Source organism: Ursus americanus, chromosome 20 (assembly GCF_024610735.1).
Source record: "Ursus americanus isolate L20-20 chromosome 20, mUrsAme1.1.p, whole genome shotgun sequence".
In the NCBI taxonomy this organism is placed as follows: domain Eukaryota; kingdom Metazoa; phylum Chordata; class Mammalia; order Carnivora; family Ursidae; genus Ursus; species Ursus americanus.
Window position 1 is genome coordinate 13749746 of NC_142146.1, and position 6429 is coordinate 13756174.

The window sequence follows — 6429 nt, forward strand, 5'->3', positions numbered from 1 at the left end:
TTCCTCATTACTTAATTCAGCTTGAGTCAAGGTTTCTATTTGCTCCTAAAAGGATATAAACATTTAGCTTGTAGTTGTCTTCCTCCACACCCCCACTCTCTCCTACGTCTCTCTAAACCTCTGTGTTTAACACACACATTTAACTCAACGAACCCAATGAGGAGAGAAGCAAATTATTTTTTATGTGCAAGCTTGTAACAAATAATTTGAGAAATTAAGAACACAGTATATAAAAACAGAATAAAATACACTTAGGCCTAGAGGGCAATGGGCAGAGTAGATGACATTTCAGAATGTAAGGTTGGTTGGATGGTTTCTCAAAGATTAATTTTGAACAGAATCTTGAATGTGGGACTGGATTAGTATCAATAGACTTGAGTTCTAAAATAAAAAGCTGAGCTTTGAGGGCCATAATCAAATTTTTATAATTTGACTCAGCTGAGTGAATAACCAGACTATAGATGTTTATGCATTTGCAGGCAAGGCATTTTTGAGATACTTAGACTTGGCCCACTCATTTATATCTAGAAGTTTGAGAAATGTAATGACACAATATATTCATTTGCTTCTTTCTTCCTCACAAAACACGGTCTTTCATACCAAAATAAGCTCTTTGTTTGAGTTCTGCCTGCAGTTTTGAACTCTTCTCACAGATTTGCCTCCCTCTCACCTCCTTTGTGAGAGGTCAGAAGTTCTTAATTAGAACAAGTATGCCTACTCACTTCCACCTGATTAGAAATCCAAGAGCCAACGAGGTCAGGGCACTGGGTTTGCTCTTTGGTGGGCTACTTAGCAATGTGCTAGCCCAGCCTGGCTTTCCACATGACCATGGCCATGGCCTCAAGGACAAATGGGATCGTGGTAGACTGTCTTCAAATTCAGAAACATCCAGTGCCTGTCCCTTGGGAAGGAGCATGTAATCCCCGTCTGTTGTACTCGGGCATGCCCATGTGATTGACTTTGGCAGAAGTGATGTGCGTCACTTCGGGGCAGAAGCTTCAAGAGCCGGTGTGTGAGTTGCATGTTTATCTTCCCTTGTCCCTAAAATCATGGAATATGGCAACTGAGATGGGGCCTCCATCAGCCTGGGTTCCTGAGTGATTGGAGTGAGCAAAACTATGGTCAGCCCACAGGTAAGGTCTGGTAGGTGTGAGAAAGATACTTTGTTGTTTTAAGCCATAGAGATTTTGAACTTATCTGTTGCCACAGCATGACCTAGCAAATCCTGACCAATATATTGGCGGAAGTGTGGAGTTATGGAATATGGCTGGTATCACTCACTGGAACTAACTAACTTAGAGATGGCATGTACCTTAAAGTTGGCCAACTTTTTAGACATGCTTGCAATTTTCAAAGGAAAGGTGAAAGAAAAGATGTGAAAAAATGTTAGTCCTGACGACAAACTGAAGGACTGATAGAGAGTGGCAACATGGTTTAGTCATAGAAAAAATTAAGTTTCTGTACCTCTCGGTCCACAGGTTTTGAAATTTGCACCCCCAGGCTCTCCAGGTTAAAAGTTTCTAATTAGATTCAGGCAGATGCTCTGAGCTCTCTGTGGCCACAGCAGACCAACATGGAGAGAAAAGATCTGTATCTATTTTCATTAATTTCTCTTAGAAGATTCCTATTCTATTTCTAGCCCTTTCTTCTCCACTGGGGAACTTTAATGTAACATACGTGCACACATACATAAATATTAGATTCATCTTTTCCAATGCTGATTATTATACAAAAGGAGTGATTCCATCTTAAATAGTTTGGACTGATGATTAAAAAAATCTGAGAGGGGCACCTTGGTGGCTCAGTTGGTTAAGCGCCCCATTTCGGCTCAGATCATGATCTCGTGGGTCGTGGGATCGAGCCTGGCATTGGGCTCCATGCTCAGCACAGTCTGCTTGGGATTCTCTCTCTCTCCCTTTCCCTTGCCCCTCCTCCTATTTGCTCTCTGTCTCTCCCTAAAAGAAATAAATGAAAAAAAAATCTGAGCCTCGTTTTCAGAATACCTCCTGTAGTCTATAGACTTGTACAGACTCTGCAATATGTCTACTAGTAAGTCATTTATCTTTTAAGGCTTCAGTTCCTTGTCTGCAAAATGGGAATAATATTACCTGTCCCACCACATTATAGTTCTCTTGTACTGCTTTATAAATGGTACCTTCTATACACATGATTGTTTGTTTCTATTGACTATCTAGTAAATAATGGCCTCGATTACCATCTGTATAACTCTGCTATTTGTGAAGCTAATTAGTACACGTTACTTATTAAACTGTCATAGCAAAATGTGTTTTGCTGTAGTCATGGGTGGGGTGGGGATTATTTGCAATTCTTCCCTGCTTTCCTCTCTTCCTTGTCCCTGATCCCCTGCTCCTTAGTTTCCTCCCTGCTCCTTACTAAGGAGGCTTTGAAGCTGAGATGGTTATGTGTCTTCTGCGCCTTCCGTTGTGACGGGGAGGGTGCTGAATAAGACAGGAATGGAATTTTAAGCAGGTCAACTTCCTTTAAGTAGAAAAAGATGAGACTGGGAGGGATAATCTGAGAAGATGAGGAAACTAGCAGGAGCTGGGAGGTGGGGGAGTGGGTCAAGGCAGAGAGAGAGAGAGAGAGAGAAAGAGGAAAGGGAAGGGAAACAGGTGCTGGCTTGGGTAGCTTTGGGGAGAGATGAATAACAATTAATTTTTGAAAGTTCTGCTGTGTTGTGCTGTGCAAAGCCCTAGTCTCCAGCTTCTCAAGAGACATTTCAAAATTCAGTTTGTCTCATTCTAAAAAATATCCTGTCGGCATTTTTATTCTTATCACATTACATTACAGATATAGATTACTTTGGGAAGAATTGACAGTCTTCCCATACCAGGACGGGGTATGCATATTCATTTCTTCAACTTTTCCATACTTACCTCAGTTTAAATTCCCTTCATACAGCTTGCATAGTTCTTGTTAATTTGAATCAATTCTGTCCCAATTTATTTCTCGATATTTTGTATTTTCATTGCTCTTGTAAAGGGTGACTTCTCTTGGTATTTGCTAAAGCTTTCTGTTTTTCTACAAGAATACTATTTTTTGTATCATTATTATATATGCAACCACCTTTCCTGGTTGTCATTGAAATCATTATTTAGCTGATTCTCTTAGGCTCTGCGGGTGTACAATCGTATTATCTACAGATAATGGTAATTCCCCCCCTCCTTTCTAATTGTTTATACCTTTGATTGCATTTATTTATACCTCTCTTAAGTAATTGTTTGGCTAGTACCTCCATAACACAACCTTAAGTAGTGTGGTGTCAGGGAATGGCATTGACCCGCTCCCCACTTTATTGATAGTATTTGCAATGTTTCACTGATGCCGCCTTTTGGATTGAGATGAACGTCGATCAGTAGCCATGTTTGTCCCTATCTCTATTGTTAAGGAAGTATTCATCCATTTCTATGGAAATCAGCATATCCAACTTGTCCCATTTGCCTGGGACTTCCCAATTTTAGCACTGAAGGTCCAGGATCCTGGGAACTCCTCATTCCTGGACAAATCAGGACGATTGTCACTTGAACTAAAATCAAGAATGGATGTGAATTTTTTGTTTCATTTCATTTGGTTTTTAATTGCCCCATATGTGCAAGGCATAGATATTTATTTATTTGTTTTTATTTATTTTATTATTGTTGACGTACAGTTGATATCCAATGCTATGTTAGTTTCAGGTGTACAATATAGTGATTTGACAATTCCATATGTTACTTGACACTCACCATAATAAGTATAGTCAACATGCAATATCATTACATTATTGACTCTATTCCCTATGCTGTACTTTTCATCTCTGTGACTTATTTATTTTATAATGGGAAGTTTGTACCTCTTAATCCCCTTCACCTACATGAATGGATGTGAATTTTACATGATCATTTTTCAGCCTTTATGTGGATGGATTCCTTATGATTTTTCGATTTGGCCGATTGATATGATTAATTGTATTTATATGTTTTATAATATAGAGCTGTCTTTTCCCCTTGGTGCAAACTCCAATTCATCGTGTTACATAAGTTCCCTAACTGATTTCTGGATTCCACTTGCTAATATTTTATGTTAGGTATTTATGTCAATAGTTGTGAGATCAGTCTGTGGTTTTCTTTTTTGTGTTATCATAGTTGGGTTTTGGTACTAGTGTTGTGATTTCATAAAAAGAATTTGGAATCTTTATTTCTTTTTCTATATTCTGCAACAATTTAAATAACACTGGTTTCGCTATTCCTTAAAGTTTTGATAGGTTTTCCCTGTAAAACCATCTGGAGTTGGTGTTTTTGTGATGGGTAGCTATTTGACAAGTTTTTTTCTAGTTTTTTTTCCCTCCCCCCATGAGTAATTGCTCTGTTTAAATTGTCTGTCTCTTTAGGGTTCAGTTTTAGTAATTTATGTCTCATTGGACAATCCTCCATTCAGATTTTCAAATTATTTCATGTTCAGGTTTTTAAAATATTTGAATAAAATTGATCAAAGTAGTTTCCTATGATTCTTTTAATATACTCTATGTACCTGGATATTTTTTCATTTTTTATGCTTTGTGCTTTATCCCTTAACTTAACATGTTATTTTCTGTTGTATTGGAAGTGTTTTTCTTCCCCTAAAACAAATGTCTGTCTGTCTCTTTCTCTTTTTTTAAAAGATTTTTTAGGGGTGCCAGGGTGGCTTAGATGGTTAAGCATCTGCCTTCGGCTCTAGTCATGATCCCGGGGTCCTGGGGTCAAGCCCTATGTTGGGCTCTCTGCTCATCAAGGAGCCTGCTTCTCCCTCCCTCTCCTTCTACTTCTCCCCCTTCCTCTCTCCTCCGCTCGTGCTCTCACTCTCTGTCTCTCAAATAAATAAATAAGTAAATAAATAAATGAATAAAATCTTTAAAAAAATTTAAAAAAGATTTTAAAAATTAATCAATTAATTAAGAGAGTGAGTAGGGGAAGGGGCACAGGGAGAGCAAGAATCCAAGCCGACTTGAGCGTGGAGCCGTGGTGAGGCTCGATCCCATGACCCTGAGATCATGACCTGAGCTGAAACCAACAGTCAGATGTTCAACCAACTGAGCCACCCAGGCAACCCTGTCTCTTTCTCTTATTTATATATCTCTTTATGTAGTTTTTCCTATTTCGTATTACATAATTGATTTCTGTTTTTATTCAATAGTTGTTTCCTTCTGCTTTACTTAGGCTTATTTTTTAACCCCTTGAGAGTGTGTGTGTGATTCATTTCTCTTCCTCCTTTCGTATTTATGATGTAAGTGCTTTAGATTATGAATTTTCTGAGAACTCTTTCGCTGTAGCCCATAGATTCTGAGATGTAGTGTTTTCAAAACCTTTGTCATTCATTTCTAGTTTAACTGCATTGTAATCAGAGAATGTTACCCATAGAATTTCCACTTCAGGATATTGGCCCTGTTACCTTTGAAATTCTGCAAAACACAGGGAAGTTCTCCAGCCAGCTCCTACACGCCATTCCTGATCCAAAGGAAAGAATGTTAATTTCGTGCCTCAGGGTTCACCACGCACTTTGTATTTTCAGCATCTTCCAGAACTCTGTTTAATTTTCTCTGCATTTGGCCACACTTCCTCATTTACTGTGGTTCAGCTTTACAGATGCTCCCCACTTCAGCCAGAAATGGACTTCCTGTTCGGTCTCTCATTCTCCTTATTGTATTGGGTAATTCCCAAGAGAAAAGGGGGTCAGAAACTTTTGTGCTCTGCCATCTTATAACTAGCAGTCTTGGGCATGTTGTAATTCTAGATTGTTCTGCAGAGGATTTTGAAAAGTCATCTGTTTCACACTCATGCCTTCAGGCACCCCATCAAACCATATTCTGGGGTTTCTGCCAAACCTGGTCAGATGGTCTCTTTCAATGTGTGTTCACTCTCCACTCAGACAAATCGGATTCAACTCTCTCGGTTGGTTCTATGAAACGAGTTGCTTTCCATTCCGTTCCTTACCTCTCTTCTTGGCTCCTTAGTGGATGGGTGATGGTGGCAGACTATCACAGCAGGGGGCAGTGCCTAAGCCAAAGTCTTCTCTTCTGTTATCCCTGCACAAGATCCCACCACAGCAATCGGCCCTTCTGGAAACGTGAATGCATCTGACAGCCACCCCTCACCCCATCCCTAGCTCCTCTTCGTGTTCACTTCCTCTGTCCACCCCTTGCATGCCGTCACTCTGTGGGCCTCTGTCTTCTGCCTCTTTTCTGTGTGGGCTCTGAATTCTGCTGGGGTGGCCCTGTCATGTCACCAGGGTTCAGGCACACCCATGGCTGTGACCTCCTGCTCAGAGCTCCTTGGGGCATCTGCACCAAGTTGCCTCCCAGCGTATCACAGTCAATGTGCCTGAGTGGGATGTGCCAGGGCCCCTGAGCTCACTGGGCCAGTCCCTGCTCCACGTGTGGCCTGCTGCTGAGAG